This window comes from Brienomyrus brachyistius, chromosome 2 (assembly GCF_023856365.1).
Source record: "Brienomyrus brachyistius isolate T26 chromosome 2, BBRACH_0.4, whole genome shotgun sequence".
Classification (NCBI taxonomy): Eukaryota; Metazoa; Chordata; class Actinopteri; order Osteoglossiformes; family Mormyridae; genus Brienomyrus; species Brienomyrus brachyistius.
Window position 1 is genome coordinate 37,800,135 of NC_064534.1, and position 19,322 is coordinate 37,819,456.

Genomic DNA, 19,322 nt, shown 5'->3' on the forward strand with positions numbered 1-19,322 from the left:
TTTTTACACACAGTTTTAAACAAAGTACTGATATAATTCCTCTTCAACTCACCGCTTTGTTTTCTATGCAAAAACCACTTCACCACAAAAGACTCGATATTATTGCCATAGCAAGGTCTGCTCTTCTCCTCCTTTCAAAACTTGCTAAAAGCTGTATTTAAAAGAGCAGGTTGGCCATGGTAATTCACACACTTCAATGCCAGCTTAATGTTTAGGTTAGTGGGAATCACAGAGGAATTAGGGATGGAAACTTCTTTGCTGGTGGTAGAAGCGGTCTGGTGAATTTTTAGAGAGAAGAGGCCGTCGATGTTTGAATGTAGAAAATTGTTCTGGCTGCAGCCTGCAGTATGGACTTGTTGGTGTGTGTAGCTCCCAGTGATCTGACAGCGCGACGTTTTGGGGAAGCATGTGATTCAGCAGCTACCAGTGGGCTTCGTGCGGCGGAGATTTTGTGGCTGTTAGCTGAGTTGATAGCAGTGGGTCGTTAAGAGAAGCCTGCATGCGGTAGGCAAATGAGTAATGTTTGCCGGCGGGGGACGTGCGGCGATTAACCTGTGAGGTAGTGAAAAGGACTTAAAGAGAAGGAAGTGTGCGGATGCGGAAAGAATGGAATAATTGTGGTAGGCTGCCGGCTGAGTAGTTTGGTGAATGTTTGGTGTGGGTCCGGCGCTGCCGATTGGATGGTGGGGCTGCAGTGTGAGTCAGATAAAAAAAAAAAGAACATTAGTAGGATCCAATGGGACCAACTGGCATGTATAGAGGCGTGTAATGCAAAAGGGCTGTTTTTGGTAGCATCTCTCGCTTACGGCCATACCACCCTGAACGCGCCCGATCTCGTCTGATCTCAGAAGCTAAGCAGGGTAGGGTCTGGTTAGTGTTTGGATGGGAGAACTCCTGGGAATACCAGGTGCTGTAAGCTTTTCTCACTTTTACTTTATACAGGGGGCGCTCCACTTCACGAATAATTTAAATCTAGCACTCCCCTTCCATTTTACTATTTTATATATATATTTTTTTTCTCTCTTTCATAAAGGCAGCTTTTAGAAACCGTTTTACTCTAAATACTTCCTGGTAATTCTAGGTGCTGTAAGCTGTTCGTGCCTTTATTCCACCAGGGCGCGATCTTCTCACAAACTTGAAGACTGTCACTCCCCATTCACGTTTTACAACTTATTGTTAATGATAAAGAGACAGCTTTTTACACACAGTTTTAAACAAAGTACTGATATTATTCCTCTTCAACTGACCGCTTTGTTTTCTATGCAAAAACCACTTCGCCACAGAAGACTCGATATTATTGGCATAGCAAGCTCTGCTCTTCTCCTTTCAAAACTTGCTAAAAGCTGTATTTAAAAGAACAGATTGGCCGGGGTAATTCACACCCTTCAATGCCAGCTTAATGTTTAGGTTAGTGGGAATCACAGAGGAATTAGGGATGGAAACTTCTTTGCTGGTGGTAGAAGCGGTCTGGTGAATTTTTAGAGAGAAGAGGCCGTCGATGTTTGAATGTAGAAAATTGTTCTGGCTGCAGCCTGCAGTATGGACTTGTTGGTGTGTGTAGCTCCCAGTGTTCTGACAGCGCGACGTTTTCGGGAAGCATGTGATTCAGCAGCTACCAGTGGGCTTCGTGCGGCGGAGATTTTGTGGCTGTTAGCGGAGTTGATAACAGAGGGTCGTTAAGAGAAGCCTGCATGCAGTAGGCAAAGGAGTAATGTTTGCCGGCGGGGGACGTGCGGCGATTAACCTGTGCGGTAGTGAAAAGGAGTTAAAGAGAAGGAAGTGTGCGGATGCGGAAAGAATGGAATAATTGTGGTAGGCTGCCGGCTGAGTAGTTTGGTGAATGTTTGGTGTGGGTCCGGCGCTGCCGATTGGATGGTGGGGCTGCAGTGTGAGTCAGATAAAAAAAAAAAAAAAAACCAGGAGTAGGATCCAATGGGACTAACTGGCATGTATAGACGCGTGTAATGCAAAAGGGCTGTTTTTGGTAGCATCTCTCGCTTCTGGCCATGCCAGCCTGAACACGCCCGATCTCATCCGATCTCGGAAGCCAATCAGGGTAGGGTCTGGTTAGTACTTGGATGGGAGACCTCTTGGGAATACCAGGTGCTGTAAGCTTTTCTCACTTTTACTTTATACAGGGGGCACTCCACTTCACGATTAATTTAAATCTATCACTCCCCTTACGTTTTACTATTTTATATATATTTTTTTTTTCTCTCATTCATAAAGGCAGCTTTTACACACCGTTTAACTCTAAATACTGCCTGGTAATTCTAGGTGCTGTAAGCTGTTCGTGCCTTTATTCCACCAGGGCGCGATCTTCTCACAAACTTGAAGACTGTCACTCCCCATTCACGTTTTACAACTTATTGTTAATGATAAAGAGACAGCTTTTTACACACAGTTTTAAACAAAGTACTGATATAATTCCTCTTCAACGCACCGCTTTGTTTTCTATGCAAAAACCACTTCACCACAAAAGACTCGATATTATTGGCATAGCAAGGTCTGCTCTTCTCCTCCTTTCAAAACTTGCTAAAAGCTGTATTTAAAAGAGCAGGTTGGCCATGGTAATTCACACACTTCAATGCCAGCTTAATGTTTAGGTTAGTGGGAATCACAGAGGAATTAGGGATGGAAACTTCTTTGCTGGTGGTAGAAGCGGTCTGGTGAATTTTTAGAGAGAAGAGGCCGTCAATGTTTGAATGTAGAAAATTGTTTTGGCTGCAGCCTGCAGTATGGACTTGTTGGTGTGTGTAGCTGCCAGTGTTCTGACAGCGCGACGTTTTGGGGAAGCACGTGATTTAGCAGCTACCAGTGGGTTTCGTGCGGCGGAGATTTTGTGGCTGTTAGCGGAGTTGATAACAGAAGGTCATTAAGAGAAGCCTGCATGCGGTAGGCAAAGGAGTAATGTTTGCCGGCGGGGGACGTGCGGCGATTAACCTGTGCGGTAGTGAAAAGGAGTTAAAGAGAAGGAAGTGTGCGGATACGGAAAGAATGGAATAATTGTGGTAGGCTGCCGGCTGAGTAGTTTGGTGAATGTTTGGTGTGGTTCCAGCACTGCCGATTGGATGGTGGGGCTGCAGTGTGAGTCAGATAAAAAAAAAAAAAAAAAACAGGAGTAGGATCCAATGGGACTAACTGGCATGTATAGAGGCGTGTAATGCAAAAGGGCTGTTTTTGGTAGCTTTTCTCGCTCACGGCCATACCACCCTGAACACGCCCGATCTCGTCCGATCTCAGAAGCCAAGCAGGATAGGGTCTGGTTAGTACTTGGATGGGAGACTGCCTGGGAATACCAGGTGCTGTAAGCTTTTCTCACTTTTACTTTACACAGGGGGCGCTCCACTTCACGATTAATTTAAATCTAGCACTCCCCTTCCATTTTACTATTTTATATATATATATTTTTTCTCTCTTTCATAAAGCCAGCTTTTAGAAACCGTTTTACTCTAAATACTTCCTGGTAATTCTAGGTGCTGTAAGCTGTTCGTGCCTTTATTCCACCAGGGCGCGATCTTCTCACAAACTTGAAGACTGTCACTCCCCATTCACGTTTTACAACTTATTGTTAATGATAAAGAGACAGCTTTTTAAACACAGTTTTAAACAAAGTACTGATATTATTCCTCTTCAACTGACCGCTTTGTTTTCTATGCAAAAACCACTTCGCCACAGAAGACTCGATATTATTGGCATAGCAAGTTCTGCTCTTCTCTTTTCAAAACTTGCTAAAAGCTGTATTTAAAAGAACAGATTGGCCGGGGTAATTCACACCCTTCAATGCCAGCTTAATGTTTAGGTTAGTGGGAATCACAGAGGAATTAGGGATGGAAACTTCTTTGCTGGTGGTAGAAGCGGTCTGGTGAATTTTTAGAGAGAAGAGGCCGTCGATGTTTGAATGAAGAAAATAGTTCTGGCTGCAGCCTGCAGTATGGACTTGTTGGTGTGTGTAGCTCCCAGTGTTCTGACAGCGCGACGTTTTGGGGAAGCATGTGATTCAGCAGCTACCAGTGGGCTTCGTGCGGCGGAGATTTTGTGGCTGTTAGCGGAGTTGATAACAGAGGGTTGTTAAGAGAAGCCTGCATGCAGTAGGCAAAGGAGTAATGTTTGCCGGCGGGGGACGTGCGGCGATTAACCTGTGCGGTAGTGAAAAGGAGTTAAAGAGAAGGAAGTGTGCGGATGCGGAAAGAATGGAATAATTGTGGTAGGCTGCCGGCTGAGTAGTTTGGTGAATGTTTGGTGTGGGTCCGGCGCTGCCGATTGGATGGTGGGGCTGCAGTGTGAGTCAGATAAAAAAAAAAAAAAAAACAGGAATAGGATCCAATGGGACTAACTGGCATGTATAGAGGCGTGTAATGCAAAAGGGCTGTTTTTGTTCGCCGCTCTCGCTTATGGCCATACCACCCTGAACACGCCCGATCTCGTCTGATCTCGGAAGCTAAGTGGGGTAGGGTCTTGTTAGTACTTTGATGGGAGACTGCCTGGGAATACCACGTGCTGTAAGCTTTTCTCACTTTTACTTTATACAGGGGGCACTCCACCTCACGATTAATTTAAATCTATCACTCCCCTTCTATTTTACTATTTTATATATTTCTTTTTTCTCTCATTCATGAAGGCAGCTTTTACACACGTTTTACTCTAAATACTGCCTGGTAATTCTAGGTGCTGTAAGCTGTTCGTGCCTTTATTCCACCAGGGCGCGATCTTCTCACAAACTTGAAAACTGTCACTCCCCATTCACATTTTACAACTTATTGTTAATGATAAAGAGACAGCTTTTTACACACAGTTTTAAACAAAGTACTGATATTATTCCTCTTCAACTGACCGCTTTGTTTTCTATGCAAAAACCACTTCGCCACAGAAGACTCGATATTATTGGCATAGCAAGTTCTGCTCTTCTCCTTTCAAAACTTGCTAAAAGCTGTATTTAAAAGAACAGATTGGCCGGGGTAATTCACACCCTTCAATGCCAGCTTAATGTTTAGGTTAGTGGGAATCACAGAGGAATTAGGGATGGAAACTTCTTTGCTGCTGGTAGAAGCGGTCTGGTGAATTTTTAGAGAGAAGAGGCCGTCGATGTTTGAATGTAGAAAATTGTTCTGGCTGCAGCCTGCAGTATGGACTTGTTGGTGTGTGTAGCTCCCAGTGTTCTGACAGCGCAACGTTTTGGGGAAGCATGTGATTCAGCAGCTACCAGTGGGCTTCGTGCGGCGGAGATTTTGTGGCTGTTAGCGGAGTTGATAACAGAGGGTCGTTAAGAGAAGCCTGCATGCAGTAGGCAAAGGAGTAATGTTTGCCGGCGGGGGACGTGCGGCGATTAACCTGTGCGGTAGTGAAAAGGAGTTAAAGAGAAGGAAGTGTGCGGATGCGGAAAGAATGGAATAATTGTGGTAGGCTGCCGGCTGAGTAGTTTGGTGAATGTTTGGTGTGGGTCCGGCGTTGCCGATTGGATGGTGGGGCTGCAGTGTGAGTCAGATAAAAAAAAAAAAAAAAACCAGGAGTAGGATCCAATGGGACCAACTGGCATGTATAGAGGCGTGTAATGCAAAAGGGCTGTTTTTGGTAGCGTCTCTTGCTTATGGCCATACCACCCTGAACACGCCCGATCTCATCTGATCTTGGAAGCTAAGCAGGATAGGGTCTGGTTAGTACTTGGATGGGAGACCACCTGGGAATAGCAGGTTCTGTAAGCTTTTCTCACTTTTACTTCATACAGGGGGCGCTCCACTTCACGATTAATTTAAATCTATCACTCCCCTTCCATTTTACTATTTTATATATATAAATATATTTTTCTCTCATTCATAAAGCCAGCTTTTACACACCGTTTTACTCTAAATACTTCCTGGTAATTGTAGGTGCTGTAAGCTGTTCGTGCCATTATTCCACCAGGGCGCGATCTTCTCACAAACTTGAAAACTGTCACTCCCCATTCACGTTTTACAACTTATTGTTAATGATAAAGAGACAGCTTTTTACACACAGTTTTAAACAAAGTACTGATATTATTCCTCTTCAACTGACCGCTTTGTTTTCTATGCAAAAACCACTTCGCCACAGAAGACTCGATATTATTGGCATAGCAAGTTCTGCTCTTCTCCTTTCAAAACTTGCTAAAAGCTGTATTTCAAAGAACAGATTGGCCGGGGTAATTCACACCCTTCAATGCCAGCTTAATGTTTAGGTTAGTGGGAATCACAGAGGAATTAGGGATGGAAACTTCTTTGCTGGTGGTAGAAGCGGTCTGGTGAATTTTTAGAGAGAAGAGGTCGTCGATGTTTGGATGTAGAAAATTGTTCTGGCTGCAGCCTGCAGTATGGACTTGTTGGTGTGTGTAGCTCCCAGTGTTCTGACAGCGCGACGTTTTGGGGAAGCATGTGATTCAGCAGCTACCAGTGGGCTTCGTGCGGCGGAGATTTTGTGGCTGTTAGCGGAGTTGATAACAGAGGGTCGTTAAGAGAAGCCTGCATGCAGTAGGCAAAGGAGTAATGTTTGCCGGCGGGGGACGTGCGGCGATTAACCTGTGCGGTAGTGAAAAGGAGTTAAAAAGAAGGAAGTGTGCGGATGCGGAAAGAATGGAATAATTGTGGTAGGCTGCCGGCTGAGTAGTTTGGTGAATGTTTGGTGTGGGTCCGGCGCTGCCGATTGGATGGTGGGGCTGCAGTGTGAGTTAGTTAAAAAAAAAAAAAAAAGAACATTAGTAGGATCCAATGGGACCAACTGGCATGTATAGAGGCGTGTAATGCAAAAGGGCTGTTTTTGGTAGCATCTCTCGCTTACGGCCATACCACCCTGAACACGCCCGATCTCGTCTGATCTCGGAAGCCAAGCAGGGTAGGGTCTGGTTAGTACTTGGATGGGAGACCTCCTGGGAATACCAGGTTCTGTAAGCTTTTCTCACTTTTACTTTATACAGGGGGCGCTCCACTTCACGATTAATTTAAATCTATCACTCCCCTTCCATTTTACTATTTTATATATATATATATATATTTTTCTCTCATTCATAAAGGCAGCTTTTACACACCGTTTTACTCTAAATACTTCCTGGTAATTCTAGGTGCTGTAAGCTGTTCGTGCCTTTATTCCACCAGGGCGCGATCTTCTCACAAACTTGAAGACTGTCACTCCCCATTCACGTTTTACAACTTATTGTTAATGATAAAGAGACAGCTTTTTACACACAGTTTTAAACAAAGTACTGATATTATTCCTCTTCAACTCACCGCTTTGTTTTCTATGCAAAAACCACTTCGCCACAGAAGACTCGATATTATTGGCATAGCAAGTTCTGCTCTTCTCCTTTCAAAACTTGCTAAAAGCTGTATTTAAAAGAACAGATTGGCCGGGGTAATTCACACCCTTCAATGCCAGCTTAATGTTTAGGTTAGTGGGAATCACAGAGGAATTAGGGATGGAAACTTCTTTGCTGGTGGTAGAAGCGGTCTGGTGAATTTTTAGAGAGAAGAGGCCGTCGATGTTTGAATGTAGAAAATTGTTCTGGCTGCAGCCTGCAGTATGGACTTGTTGGTGTGTGTAGCTCCCAGTGTTCTGACAGCGCGAAGTTTTGGGGAAGCATGTGATTCAGCAGCTACCAGTGGGCTTCGTGCGGCGGAGATTTTGTGGCTGTTAGCGGAGTTGATAACAGAGGGTCGTTAAGAGAAGCCTGCATGCAGTAGGCAAAGGAGTAATGTTTGCCGGCGGGGGACGTGCGGCGATTAACCTGTGCGGTAGTGAAAAGGAGTTAAAAAGAAGGAAGTGTGCGGATGCGGAAAGAATGGAATAATTGTGGTAGGCTGCCAGCTGAGTAGTTTGGTGAATGTTTGGTGTGGGTCCGGCGCTGCCGATTGGATGGTGGGGCTGCAGTGTGAGTCAGTTAAAAAAAAAAAAAAAGAACATTAGTAGGATCCAATGGGACCAACTGGCATGTATAGAGGCGTGTAATGCAAAAGGGCTGTTTTTGGTAGCATCTCTCGCTTACGACCATACCACCCTGAACACGCCCGATCTCGTCTGATCTCGGAAGCCAAGCAGGGTAGGGTGTGGTTAGTACTTGGATGGGAGACCTCCTGGGAATACCAGGTGCTGTAAGCTTTTCTCACTTTTACTTTATACAGGGGGCGCTCCACTTCACGATTAATTTAAATCTATCACTCCCCTTCCATTTTACTATTTTATATATATATATATATTTTTTCTCTCATTCATAAAGGCAGCTTTTAGAAACCGTTTTACTCTAAATACTTCCTGGTAATTCTAGGTGCTGTAAGCTGTTCGTGCCTTTATTCCACCAGGGCGCGATCTTCTCACAAACTTGAAGACTGTCACTCCCCATTCACGTTTTACAACTTATTGTTAATGATAAAGAGACAGCTTTTTACACACAGTTTTAAACAAAGTACTGATATTATTCCTCTTCAACTGACCGCTTTGTTTTCTATGCAAAAACCACTTCGCCACAGAAGACTCGATATTATTGGCATAGCAAGTTCTGCTCTTCTCCTTTCAAAACTTGCTAAAAGCTGTATTTAAAAGAACAGATTGGCCGGGGTAATTCACACCCTTCAATGCCAGCTTAATGTTTAGGTTAGTGGGAATCACAGAGGAATTAGGGATGGAAACTTCTTTGCTGGTGGTAGAAGCGGTCTGGTGAATTTTTAGAGAGAAGAGGCCGTCGATGTTTGAATGTAGAAAATAGTTCTGGCTGCAGCCTGCAGTATGGACTTGTTGGTGTGTGTAGCTCCCAGTGTTCTGACAGCGCGACGTTTTGGGGAAGCATGTGATTCAGCAGCTACCAGTGGGCTTCGTGCGGCGGAGATTTTGTGGCTGTTAGCGGAGTTGATAACAGAGGGTCGTTAAGAGAAGCCTGCATGCAGTAGGCAAAGGAGTAATGTTTGCCGGCGGGGGACGTGCGGCGATTAACCTGTGCGGTAGTGAAAAGGAGTTAAAAAGAAGGAAGTGTGCGGATGCGGAAAGAATGGAATAATTGTGGTAGGCTGCCGGCTGAGTAGTTTGGTGAATGTTTGGTGTGGGTCCGGCGCTGCCGATTGGATGGTGGTGCTGCAGTGTGAGTCAGATAAAAAAAAAAAAAAAACCAGGAGTAGGATCTGTTGGGGAAAGCGCCCGGCGTTTCCACCCCAACTCCACATTTATGAGACACACACAGGTTACAGTTTTACTTGCAAGGGTACCCACACTCTCTGCAATGCAAACTACAGCAGAATGTGTTACAAAGGGTGGTTCCCCTTGACTCCTTTATTTATAGTCAGTGGGAGGCGCAAGAGTCATGCAGAATAGGGAGGTGAGAGAAAGTTCTGGTTTTGCTAAGGTGGGAATGCTATTATTAATATAATCTAAACTATGAGGCTATTGGAAAACAAAATAATATATATACATATTTACATTCATTGCTGATCATACAGGAGTGATAACAAAATGATTAATAACAGTTTCTTCAACCTAACAGTCCCTCCTGTTTATCATGACAGTATGATCAAAAACATCAGTATTGTACAAGTTGCAAAAGCATTTCCAGTACAACTGTCATTTAGATCACATCATCATCATCCTAACTGTGGAGTACAGAAAACCATCAGGAGTCGTTCCTCCTGTTTATCATAGAAAAACATCTAATTCCGTTACTTCAGGTCCAAGCCCTGCACGGGTGCTTTCGGCTCAGCCGTCATTATGAATTACATGTCTTCTTCATCGCTATCGCTGGAAACAGGCTCTGTCTCCATATTCTGAGTAAGGGAGAGAAACATTGTACTGTGTGTCCGAAAAGCAGCATTAAGAGCTTGATTAATAAACATTTTCAAACATGGTATAACAGTTATAAAACAACAGAAAAACAAAATAAAAAAACAAAACAAAAGAAAATATAAGTGAAACAATACTTTGGTACCCTATACCTGCAAAAGATGCGGCACATTTGGCCTGTGACATATTCATGGGTTTTCCATATACAGTGGGTCGTTCACTATGAGTAGGCATCACAGAACAAACATAGCAATTCGTCACATTTTTTGCTGTTACAGTGTCATGTACATATTGATACCAGTAGTTCTTCATGAACGGGTGTGAGTGGTCAGCAGGCAACGGGCACAGATGGAAGTCGTCATGGGTCCATCGCCGTAGGTGTTGCAATGGAGCTAGTGGGAGCAAGGACAACCATACAAGTCCAACAACAAGAATGACCCCTAGAGTCACCTTACCACATCCCCACCCCGTCAGAGCCATCCTAATAGAGTGCAGTTCAGTTGTTTTCTTCACCGGGTTGAGACAGCAGCACCCTATTGGTTACTGTGCCTTTGTAGCGGACTTCCACTGCTACTCTGTCGCTGAGGCCTCTGATAAGGGCTTGATGGGTTTACAGTGACTTTTGTGTATCCAGGAAGGTCGTTCTGCTATTTTCACAGCTGTTGGTGTTGTGAGGAGGACTTGATAAGGACCGTCCCACCGGGGTGTGCTCCACTCCTTCCGCAACAGGACCTTGACCAGGATCCAATCCCCTGGCTGCAAGTTATCCTGTTGGTTAGAAACATAATTTACTGGCAGACTACTGGGGCTATGTTTTTGTTGTGATGATAGCAACTTTCGCATCCAATTAGCCAATGTATTTTCTCTGTCCGCTTTCCCTATATCACTCATTTCGGTTGCTAGAGGAAACGGCCTTCCGTACACTATCTCAAAAGGTGTTAATCCTGCAGGAATGGGAGTTATTCTCATCCACAATTTTACTAGAGACAAACATTCTGGCCACGGCCTTTTTGTCTCTTCCATTGTTTTTCTGAGCCTTGTTTTAATAGTGCCGTTAGTTCTCTCCACTAAGCCTGCACTCTTAAGCGTAAAACCTAATGCTTGTGAACAAAGGGACATGGTCTGATTTACAAAATGAGTCCCATTGTCTGATCTTATAATATGAGGTATGCCATAAGTAGGGAAATAATGGCCTACCAAACATTTTGCAACAGTCATTGCATCACAGTGCTTTACAGGGTATATTTCTACCCACTTAGAAAAGGTGTCTATAATGACTAGACAGTACTTCTTCCCTTGTGACCAAAATAATTCAATAAAATCCATATGTACAACTTGAAACGGGTACTCAGCTACAGGGAACTGGCCACGTTTTGGTCTCATGTTACCCTGTGCATTATGTTTACAGCAAATTAAGCATGTTCTACAAAATTGCTTTGCATAATCAGAAAAATTTATAGCATAAAAGTATTGCTGGATAATATGTACCATCCCTCCTGTTGAGACATGAGTATTTCCATGGCTCACTAAGGCAGCTGTTTTGTATAAGTTTTTTGGTAGGATGGGCTTGTCATTCATATAGTAAACTTTCCCTTGCTGTATTGCTCCTCTCTTGATCCAACTCTGTATTTCTGTTTTAGGAGCATGCATCTGTGCATCACACAGCACATCACTATCTATGAAAAGAATGTCTGCCACTGATAAGGTGGGCTGTTTCAGGGCCGCTTCTTTGGCAGTTTTATCTGCAAAGTTGTTTCCTTTAGCTATTGTGGAAGCGGTTTGGTGTGCTTTACATTTGCACAGTGCAAGGCGAGTCGGTAATTGTACAACATCTAATAATCTAAGTAGTAAGTTTGTGTGAGTTAGAGACGTTCCCTGCGATGTTTTAAAACCTCTATTTTTCCACACTCTTGCATGGTGATGAACAGTTCCAAACACATATTGACTATCAGTGTATATAGTAAGTGACTTATTTTTGAATAGCTCGCATGCCCTAATTACAGCATAGAGTTCAGCCGCTTGTGCTGAACAAGCAGGTGGGAGTGCACTGGCCTCTAACACTTCAGTGGACGTAACTACAGCATACCCGACCTTATTTTTTCCCATATCATTTTTTGATGCTGATCCATCTACATAAACAACCATTGAATCTGATATTGGGGTCTGTAAAATATCTGCTCTGGGTTTTGTTTGCTCTTCCACAACTGCTTTGCACGAATGTGGCTCTCCATCTTCCGTTGTCGGAAGAAGGGTGCTAGGGTTAAGAGGACCACATCGCTGTATAGTAATGTTTGACTGTGAAAGCAGGAGTGAGACTAAGGTCAGATGTCTAGCATGTGTGAGGAACGGAAGCGGCGTCTGCAGTAAAACTAATGAAACTGAATGTGGCACCTTCAGGGTGAGTGGGTGACACAACACTAATTCTGCTGATAATTTTACTGCTTCTGCAGCAGCTGCACATGCTTGCAAACATTGTGGAAAACCAGCTGCTACTGCATCTAATCGTTTAGAATAGAATGCTAGTGCTCTTTCCTTTGTCCCGAACGGCTGTGTTAATACCGCTTTCATATAACCTTGATTAGCATCAACACATAAGGTAAATGGTTGTTGATAATCTGGTAAGGCAAGTATCACATTTGTTTGTAGCATCATTTTTAAGTTTGTGAATGCCAATTCTCCTTCTTTTGTCCACTGAATTTTATCTTTTAAGGCCATGTCTTTCCCATAAATTAAGGTTTGCAGAGGTTGAACGAGTGCGGCATAATCAGGTAGCCATTCTCTGCAATAATTACAAAGTCCTAAGAAGGACATCATTTGCTGTTTAGTCTTTGGCTTTGGTGCCTCTTGTATTGCCTGTTTTCTAGTTTCTAATAATGATCGACCTTGTTGGGAGAGTTTATGTCCAAGATATATAACTTCCTCCCTGCAATATTGTAATTTTTGTTTTGATGCTTTATGTCCTGTATCATATAAATGCTGTAACACCAACAGTGTGGCTTCCTTACAATGCTGTTTTGTATCTGAAGCAATTAATATATCATCTACATACAGTAGCACTTGACTATGGGATGGTATTTTACAGGTACTCATAGAATATCTAAGGGCCATGGTATATACATGTGGACTTTCTGAAAACCCTTGAGGGAGTCTAGTATATGTGTATTTTTTTCCCTTATAGGTGAAACCAAATAAATGTTGAGAATCAGAGTGTAATGGTACTGAGAAAAATGCATTACTGAGATCAACTACTGAGAAGTAACTTTTATCAGGGGTTAATGAGTTGAGCAATAAATGCGGGTTGGGCACGTCTGGTGCTGCGTGTTGCACTATGTTATTAACTGGTCTTAAATCCTGCACCATGCGCCATTTCCCTGTATGTCCCTTCTGGACAGGGAAGATAGGAGTATTGCAAGTGGCCTCAGGAGCCTCTCGCAATATTCCTGATGCCAACATATCCTGCACTACAGGGGCTATACCTTTCTCTGCCTCAGGTTTTAACGGGTATTGTCTAACTACCGGGCGGTGTTCTGATTTCACAATTACTTTGTATGGTGGGAACCCCTTTACCAGTCCTACATCAGTGGGGGAGGACGACCACAACCCTTCCGGGAGGCGATCTAGATCTGGACATGATCCCCCCTCCAGAACAGAAAAAATTTGTCAGGTTGGGTCCTGCAAGTGTGTGGTGAGAGTGGTTTGAACTCTCCATCCCAAAGGGAACCGCCACACATTGTGTTTTTTGTCATAGCTCCAACAGGAGCCAGGTACGGGTTGGTAGTCATTGTAACTGTGCATGGAATCTCGTAAGAACATCTCTACATCCCTCCACTGCATCTGAGGTGGTTTTGATAGAGATACGTGTGGTGTTTCCCCTCTGAACACAGCCTGTTGTTTATTAGATAAGATGACTGAGGCAGCAGAAAAGCCAGTAGTGGAGTTAACATACAAATGTTGTAAGATAATACAAGTGTCTTGAAGGGCATGAAACGTTTTGTCATAGGCATAATCTGGTCCTGGGGTGCCTTTGTACCACATAGTGACGTGTAAGGCATCGTCAGGCATGAACTGGGTTTGTTTAGGGGACTGCTTTTCTCTAGTTTTTTGCAACAATTCTCGTGTCTGTGCAGTTCCCCCTAGGTCCAGTGACCAGTAATATTGTGGTGCTCCGGTTCCTTGCACAACATAGGCTTCCTCATTTATGATTGCTTTCATGCCAGAGTTTGTGGCAACTACACTAATGCCCATCTGTACCATAAGGTCACGGCCTAACAGATTGACAGGGCAAGAAGGGCTTATTAACACTTGTGCTTGACATTCAATCCCAGTTTCCTTATCTTTTACTGCAACTGGGTTTGTTAGCTGATGACTGTCTGTTTGGCCTCCTGCTGTTTTTATATTTATGACAGATGAGGAGTATGTGACTTCAGGAGGACTGGAGGTTAGGACAGTCCTACAGGCTCCAGTATCACACAGGCATTCGTATACTTTGCCATTTATGATTAATTTCCGACTTGGCAAAGTTCCCCACTGCCTTTCTGCTAATAGCTGACATACTGCTTGCAAATCTATTTCCTCATCCAGGAGGTCTTGTAAGGTAACCTCCGTTTCTTCCCTTAAAATGACCTCTGTTTCACCTCGGATAGTGTCGGCAACAGGGGTCTCCGAGGAGGGTCATTGGTCATTTTCGGTGGAGTTTGGATTAAATGGTCGCTTCCCTGACCTGCAGTCCCTGCTTAAATGTCCAGGTTTCCCGCATGTCCAACACTCTGTTTCCTGTGAAAACCCTCCTGTTTGTTTATTTCTTAATCTTCCTCGGCCTCTAAATCTTCCTCTTCCTCTACCTCTGAATCCCCCGCGTCCCCGAGGGTTCGTTTGCACTAGCGCTACCACGTCAGAGGCGCTGAATATTGTATCTGTCTTTTGCTGTTTCTGCGCTTTCTGTGCGTGTTGGGCATATTCTAAGGCTTGTTGGACTGAGCCAGTATTCTGATGTACCCAATGTTTGTCGAGATATTTTCGCAATTCAGGCTTTAGGCCTGCGACAAAAGCTCGTTTTAATTGTTGCTGATACACTCCTCCATCTTCCTTGTCGTGAGGAATTCCTGAATTTCCCCTGAACACCACTCGCATCCTATCCATAAAATCCTCAGGTTCCTCTCCATCTTTTTGTTTGCACTGCGCTATTCGCCCATAATCTGCACGTCTTACGAAGACTGTGTCTATCCTCTCTCGCAGGTGTTGTAATGCTTGTATGAGTTCCTGTGAGTCATGTGCTAAGACTTCATCATTATTACCATGTCCTGTGAAGTCTCCCGCTACACGTCCCCATTTATGGGTAAACAACTGTCTGAGACATCTATACATTTCCCTGCCGTTCAAATGAAAACTACTTTGTAATTCTAGGATGGCAGTCCAAAACTCGGGTACCCCTTCTTCAACCGGGGGTATTCCTTTTAAAGCCGCTGTTCTATCCTCAGCGGTCCAGGGTCTATATACTAACATAGTTTCGGGTCCTGCATTATTTGGGCCTCGATTTGGATTTGCCACTTCTACGAGGGGACACTGCCATTCTACCTCCTCTTGTTCTGTGTTATTTTTTGGATGCCATTGTACTTTAGCTGTGGCCAAATCTTTTACAGGATATAGAGAGGGATCAGACCCTCGAGTTAACATGCGAGATGGTTCCACCCCCCCCCCCCCTTGCTTCTTGTCTATCTGTGGCTGGAACCAGCGCCGGTGCAGGCACCGGAATTTGTGGGGGCGGTGGAGGAGCTGGAGGGGCAGAAGGTCTTGCTGCCGTTTCTTCGTCTAGTGTGATTAAAGCCACCTGCAGTTTTTTCTCCTTATTTCCCTTTTTCTGTTGTCTCTTATTATCTCTTAGTTTACTCTGTTCTAACCATGCATCAGAGAAAACATATTCCTTTTTTCTATCTTGGCCTTTTTTCTTATTGGTAGTCTGTAACATCTCCAGTTTTAAGTTTCCCTGTAACTTATGTCTGGAGTATGGAGTTTTCCTTCAAACCCATGTTTTTTCCTCCATCTCTGACTACTTATTTGTCCTGATCCTGGTTTATATCCTTCCATAAACTTCTCATCTCCCTCTAATTTGATTTGTTTACTCAGATTTTTTCCCATTGTTACCTTTTATTGAATACACTACAAAACATAAAAAATCCTAAAAGCAAGTCCCTGACATGAGACCTCAGGAGGACACCAACACGGCCTTCTACTGCTCACTATTAGAGCAGCGGTGTTAGTTTTCAGGGATGAAACCCGTCCTTGATCCTTCAGTCACCAGTATGTTGTTGCTTTTAGGGTGGATCGTGTAGGTTAATCTAAAACCTATAAAAACACATCCACATACATCAATATATATATTTCCAATAACGCCTACTTTCTCTCCCGGTTAATTTCGGCTAACCTCAACCACATGCATGTCTTGGCCACCTACTTATTTAGGTGCCGTATGTCTCACTTGGCCACCTACTCACTTAGGTGCCATATCTCTCACCTGTATAGTGTGCTCTCTGTTCCGTCACCGAGGTCCTTCAGACATCACCAGACGTCGAGCGCAGTTCTAACCACCGGCCTGATGACGAATTCACATCACAGGTCTTTCTTGCACCCGTCTTCGAGTGACTGCCGGCAGTTTTCGGTGTCGCTTCTCTCGGCGTACTGGAGACGTCTTCGGGGTTCCTCGGATCCGGCTCGAAGGACCAAATTCTATGTTGGGGAAAGCGCCCGGCGTTTCCACCCCAACTCCACATTTATGAGACACACACAGGTTACAGTTTTACTTGCAAGGGTACCCACACTCTCTGCAATGCAAACTACAGCAGAATGTGTTACAAAGGGTGGTTCCCCTTGACTCCTTTATTTATAGTCAGTGGGAGGCGCAAGAGTCATGCAGAATAGGGAGGTGAGAGAAAGTTCTGGTTTTGCTAAGGTGGGAATGCTATTATTAATATAATCTAAAGTATGAGGCTAGGGGAAAACAAAATAATATATATACATATTTACATTCATTGCTGATCATACAGGAGTGATAACAAAATGATTAATAACAGTTTCTTCAACCTAACAGGATCCAATGGGACTAACTGGCATGTATAGACGCGTGTAATGCAAAAGGGCTGTTTTTGGTAGCGTCTCTCGCTTATGGCCATACCACCCTGAACACGCCCGATCTCATCCGATCTCGGAAGCCAAGCAGCGTAGGGTCTGGTTAGTACTTGGATGGGAGACTCCTGGGAATACCAGGTGCTGTAAGCTTTTCTCACTTTTACTTTGTACAGGGGGCGCTCCACTTCACGATTAATTTAAATCTATCACTCCCCTTCCATTTTACTATTTTATATATATATATATATTTTTTTTCTCTCATTCATAAAGGCAGCTTTTAGAAACCGTTTTACTCTAAATACTTCCTGGTAATTCTAGGTGCTGTAAGCTGTTCGTGCCTTTATTCCACCAGGGCGCGATCTTCTCACAAACTTGAAGACTGTCACTCCCCATTCACGTTTTACAACTTATTGTTAATGATAAAGAGACAGCTTTTTACACACAGTTTTAAACAAAGTACTGATATTATTCCTCTTCAACTGACCGCTTTGTTTTCTATGCAAAAACCACTTCGCCACAGAAGACTCGATATTATTGGCATAGCAAGTTCTGCTCTTCTCCTTTCAAAACTTGCTAAAAGCTGTATTTAAAAGAACAGATTGGCCGGGGTAATTCACACCCTTCAATGCCAGCTTAATGTTTAGGTTAGTGGGAGTCACAGAGGAATTAGGGATGGAAACTTCTTTGCTGGTGGTAGAAGCGGTCTGGTGAATTTTTAGAGAGAAGAGGCCGTCGATGTTTGAATGTAGAAAATTGTTCTGGCTACAGCCTGCAGTATAGACTTGTTGGTGTGTGTAGCTCCCAGTGTTCTGACAGCGCGACGTTTTGGGGAAGCATGTGATTCAGCAGCTACCAGTGGGCTTCGTGCGGCGGAGATTTTGTGGCTGTTAGCGGAGTTGATAACAGAGGGTCGTTAAGAGAAGCCTGCATGCAGTAGGCAAAGGAGTAATGTTTGCCGGCGGGGGACGTGCGGCGATTAACCTGTGCGGTAGTGAAAAGGAGTTAAAAAGAAGGAAGTGTGCGGATGCGGAAAGAATGGAATAATTGTGGTAGGCTGCCGGCTGAGTAGTTTGGTGAATGTTTGGTGTGGGTCCGGCGCTGCCGATTGGATGGTGGGGCTGCAGTGTGAGTCAGATAAAAAAAAAAAAAAGAACATTAGTAGGATCCAATGGGACCAACTGACATGTATAGAGGCGTGTAATGCAAAAGGGCTGTTTTTGGTAGCATCTCTCGCTTATGGCCATACCACCCTGAACACGCCCGATCTCGTCTGATCTCGGAAGCTAAGCAGGGTAGGGTCTGGTTAGTACTTGGATGGGAGACCACCTGGGAATCCCAGGTGCTGTAAGCTTTTCACACTTTTACTTTATACAGGGGGCGCTCCACTTCACGATTAATTTAAATCTATCACTCCCCTTCCATTTTACTATTTTATATATATATTTTTTTTCTCTCATTCATAAAGGCAGCTTTTAGAAACCGTTTTACTCTAAATACTTCCTGGTAATTCTAGGTGCTGTAAGCTGTTCGTGCCTTTATTCCACCAGGGCGCGATCTTCTCACAAACTTGAAGACTGTCACTCCCCATTCACATTTTACAACTTATTGTTAATGATAAAGAGACAGCTTTTTACACACAGTTTTAAACAAAGTACTGATATTATTCCTCTTCAACTCACCGCTTTGTTTTCTATGCAAAAACCACTTCGCCACAGAAGACTCGATATTATCGGCATAGCAAGTTCTGCTCTTCTCCTTTCAAAACTTGCTAAAAGCTGTATTTAAAAGAACAGGTTGGCCGGGGTAATTCACACCCTTCAATGCCAGCTTAATGTTTAGGTTAGTGGGAATCACAGAGGAATTAGGGATGGAAACTTCTTTGCTGGTGGTAGAAGCGGTCTGGTGAATTTTTAGAGAGAAGAGGCCGTCGATGTTTGAATGTAGAAAATTGTTCTGGCTGCAGCCTGCATTATGGACTTGTTGGTGTGTGTAGCTCCCAGTGTTCTGACAGCGCGACGTTTTGGGGAAGCATGTGATTCAGCAGCTACCAGTGGGCTTCGTGCGGCGGAGATTTTGTGGCTGTTAGCGGAGTTGATAACAGAGGGTCGTTAAGAGAAGCCTGAATGCAGTAGGCAAAGGAGTAATGTTTGCCGGCGGGGGACGTGCGGCGATTAACCTGTGCGGTAGTGAAAAGGAGTTAAAAAGAAGGAAGTGTGCGGATGCGGAAAGAATGGAATAATTGTGGTAGGCTGCCGGCTGAGTAGTTTGGTGAATGTTTGGTGTGGGTCCGGCGCTGCCGATTGGATGGTGGGGCTGCAGTGTGAGTCAGATAAAAAAAAAAAAAAACAGGAGTAGGATCCAATGGGACTAACTGGCATGTATAGACGCGTGTAATGCAAAAGGGCTGTTTTTGGTAGCATCTCTCGCTTACG

General features: G+C 44.0%; 1 protein-coding gene, 1 long non-coding RNA gene, 8 other non-coding genes and 2 pseudogenes across 10 annotated transcripts in view; 11 read left to right on the plus strand and 1 right to left on the minus strand.

Moving 5' to 3' along the window:
• LOC125712214 (uncharacterized) overlaps positions 1-19,322 on the plus strand; it is a 433,528-nt gene that overhangs the window by 364,252 nt on the left and 49,954 nt on the right. The window lies entirely within an intron of this gene.
• Positions 801-919, plus strand: LOC125731270 (5S ribosomal RNA). The gene has a single exon (XR_007391557.1). It is a non-coding gene; the product is annotated as a 5S ribosomal RNA (ribosomal RNA).
• Positions 1,997-2,115, plus strand: LOC125731410 (5S ribosomal RNA; annotated as a pseudogene).
• On the plus strand, positions 3,196-3,314 carry LOC125731301 (5S ribosomal RNA). Its single transcript, XR_007391587.1, has one exon. It is a non-coding gene; the product is annotated as a 5S ribosomal RNA (ribosomal RNA).
• LOC125731726 (5S ribosomal RNA) lies at positions 4,391-4,509 on the plus strand (annotated as a pseudogene).
• Positions 5,584-5,702, plus strand: LOC125731114 (5S ribosomal RNA). Its single transcript, XR_007391401.1, has one exon. It is a non-coding gene; the product is annotated as a 5S ribosomal RNA (ribosomal RNA).
• LOC125735007 (5S ribosomal RNA) lies at positions 6,784-6,902 on the plus strand. Its single transcript, XR_007394308.1, has one exon. It is a non-coding gene; the product is annotated as a 5S ribosomal RNA (ribosomal RNA).
• On the plus strand, positions 7,985-8,103 carry LOC125736546 (5S ribosomal RNA). The gene has a single exon (XR_007395824.1). It is a non-coding gene; the product is annotated as a 5S ribosomal RNA (ribosomal RNA).
• LOC125712273 (uncharacterized) lies at positions 9,177-16,829 on the minus strand. Its single transcript, XR_007383229.1, has 2 exons — positions 16,280-16,829; positions 9,177-10,536 (listed from the first exon to the last, which is right to left on the minus strand). It is a non-coding gene; the product is annotated as an uncharacterized LOC125712273 (long non-coding RNA).
• On the plus strand, positions 16,923-17,040 carry LOC125730788 (5S ribosomal RNA). The gene has a single exon (XR_007391078.1). It is a non-coding gene; the product is annotated as a 5S ribosomal RNA (ribosomal RNA).
• Positions 18,123-18,241, plus strand: LOC125733060 (5S ribosomal RNA). The gene has a single exon (XR_007392418.1). It is a non-coding gene; the product is annotated as a 5S ribosomal RNA (ribosomal RNA).
• Positions 19,316-19,322, plus strand: part of LOC125734137 (5S ribosomal RNA) — a 119-nt gene continuing 112 nt past the window's right edge. Inside the window, exon 1 of the ribosomal RNA XR_007393461.1 lies at positions 19,316-19,322. This exon is cut by the window's right edge and continues 112 nt beyond it. This is a non-coding gene — a ribosomal RNA (5S ribosomal RNA).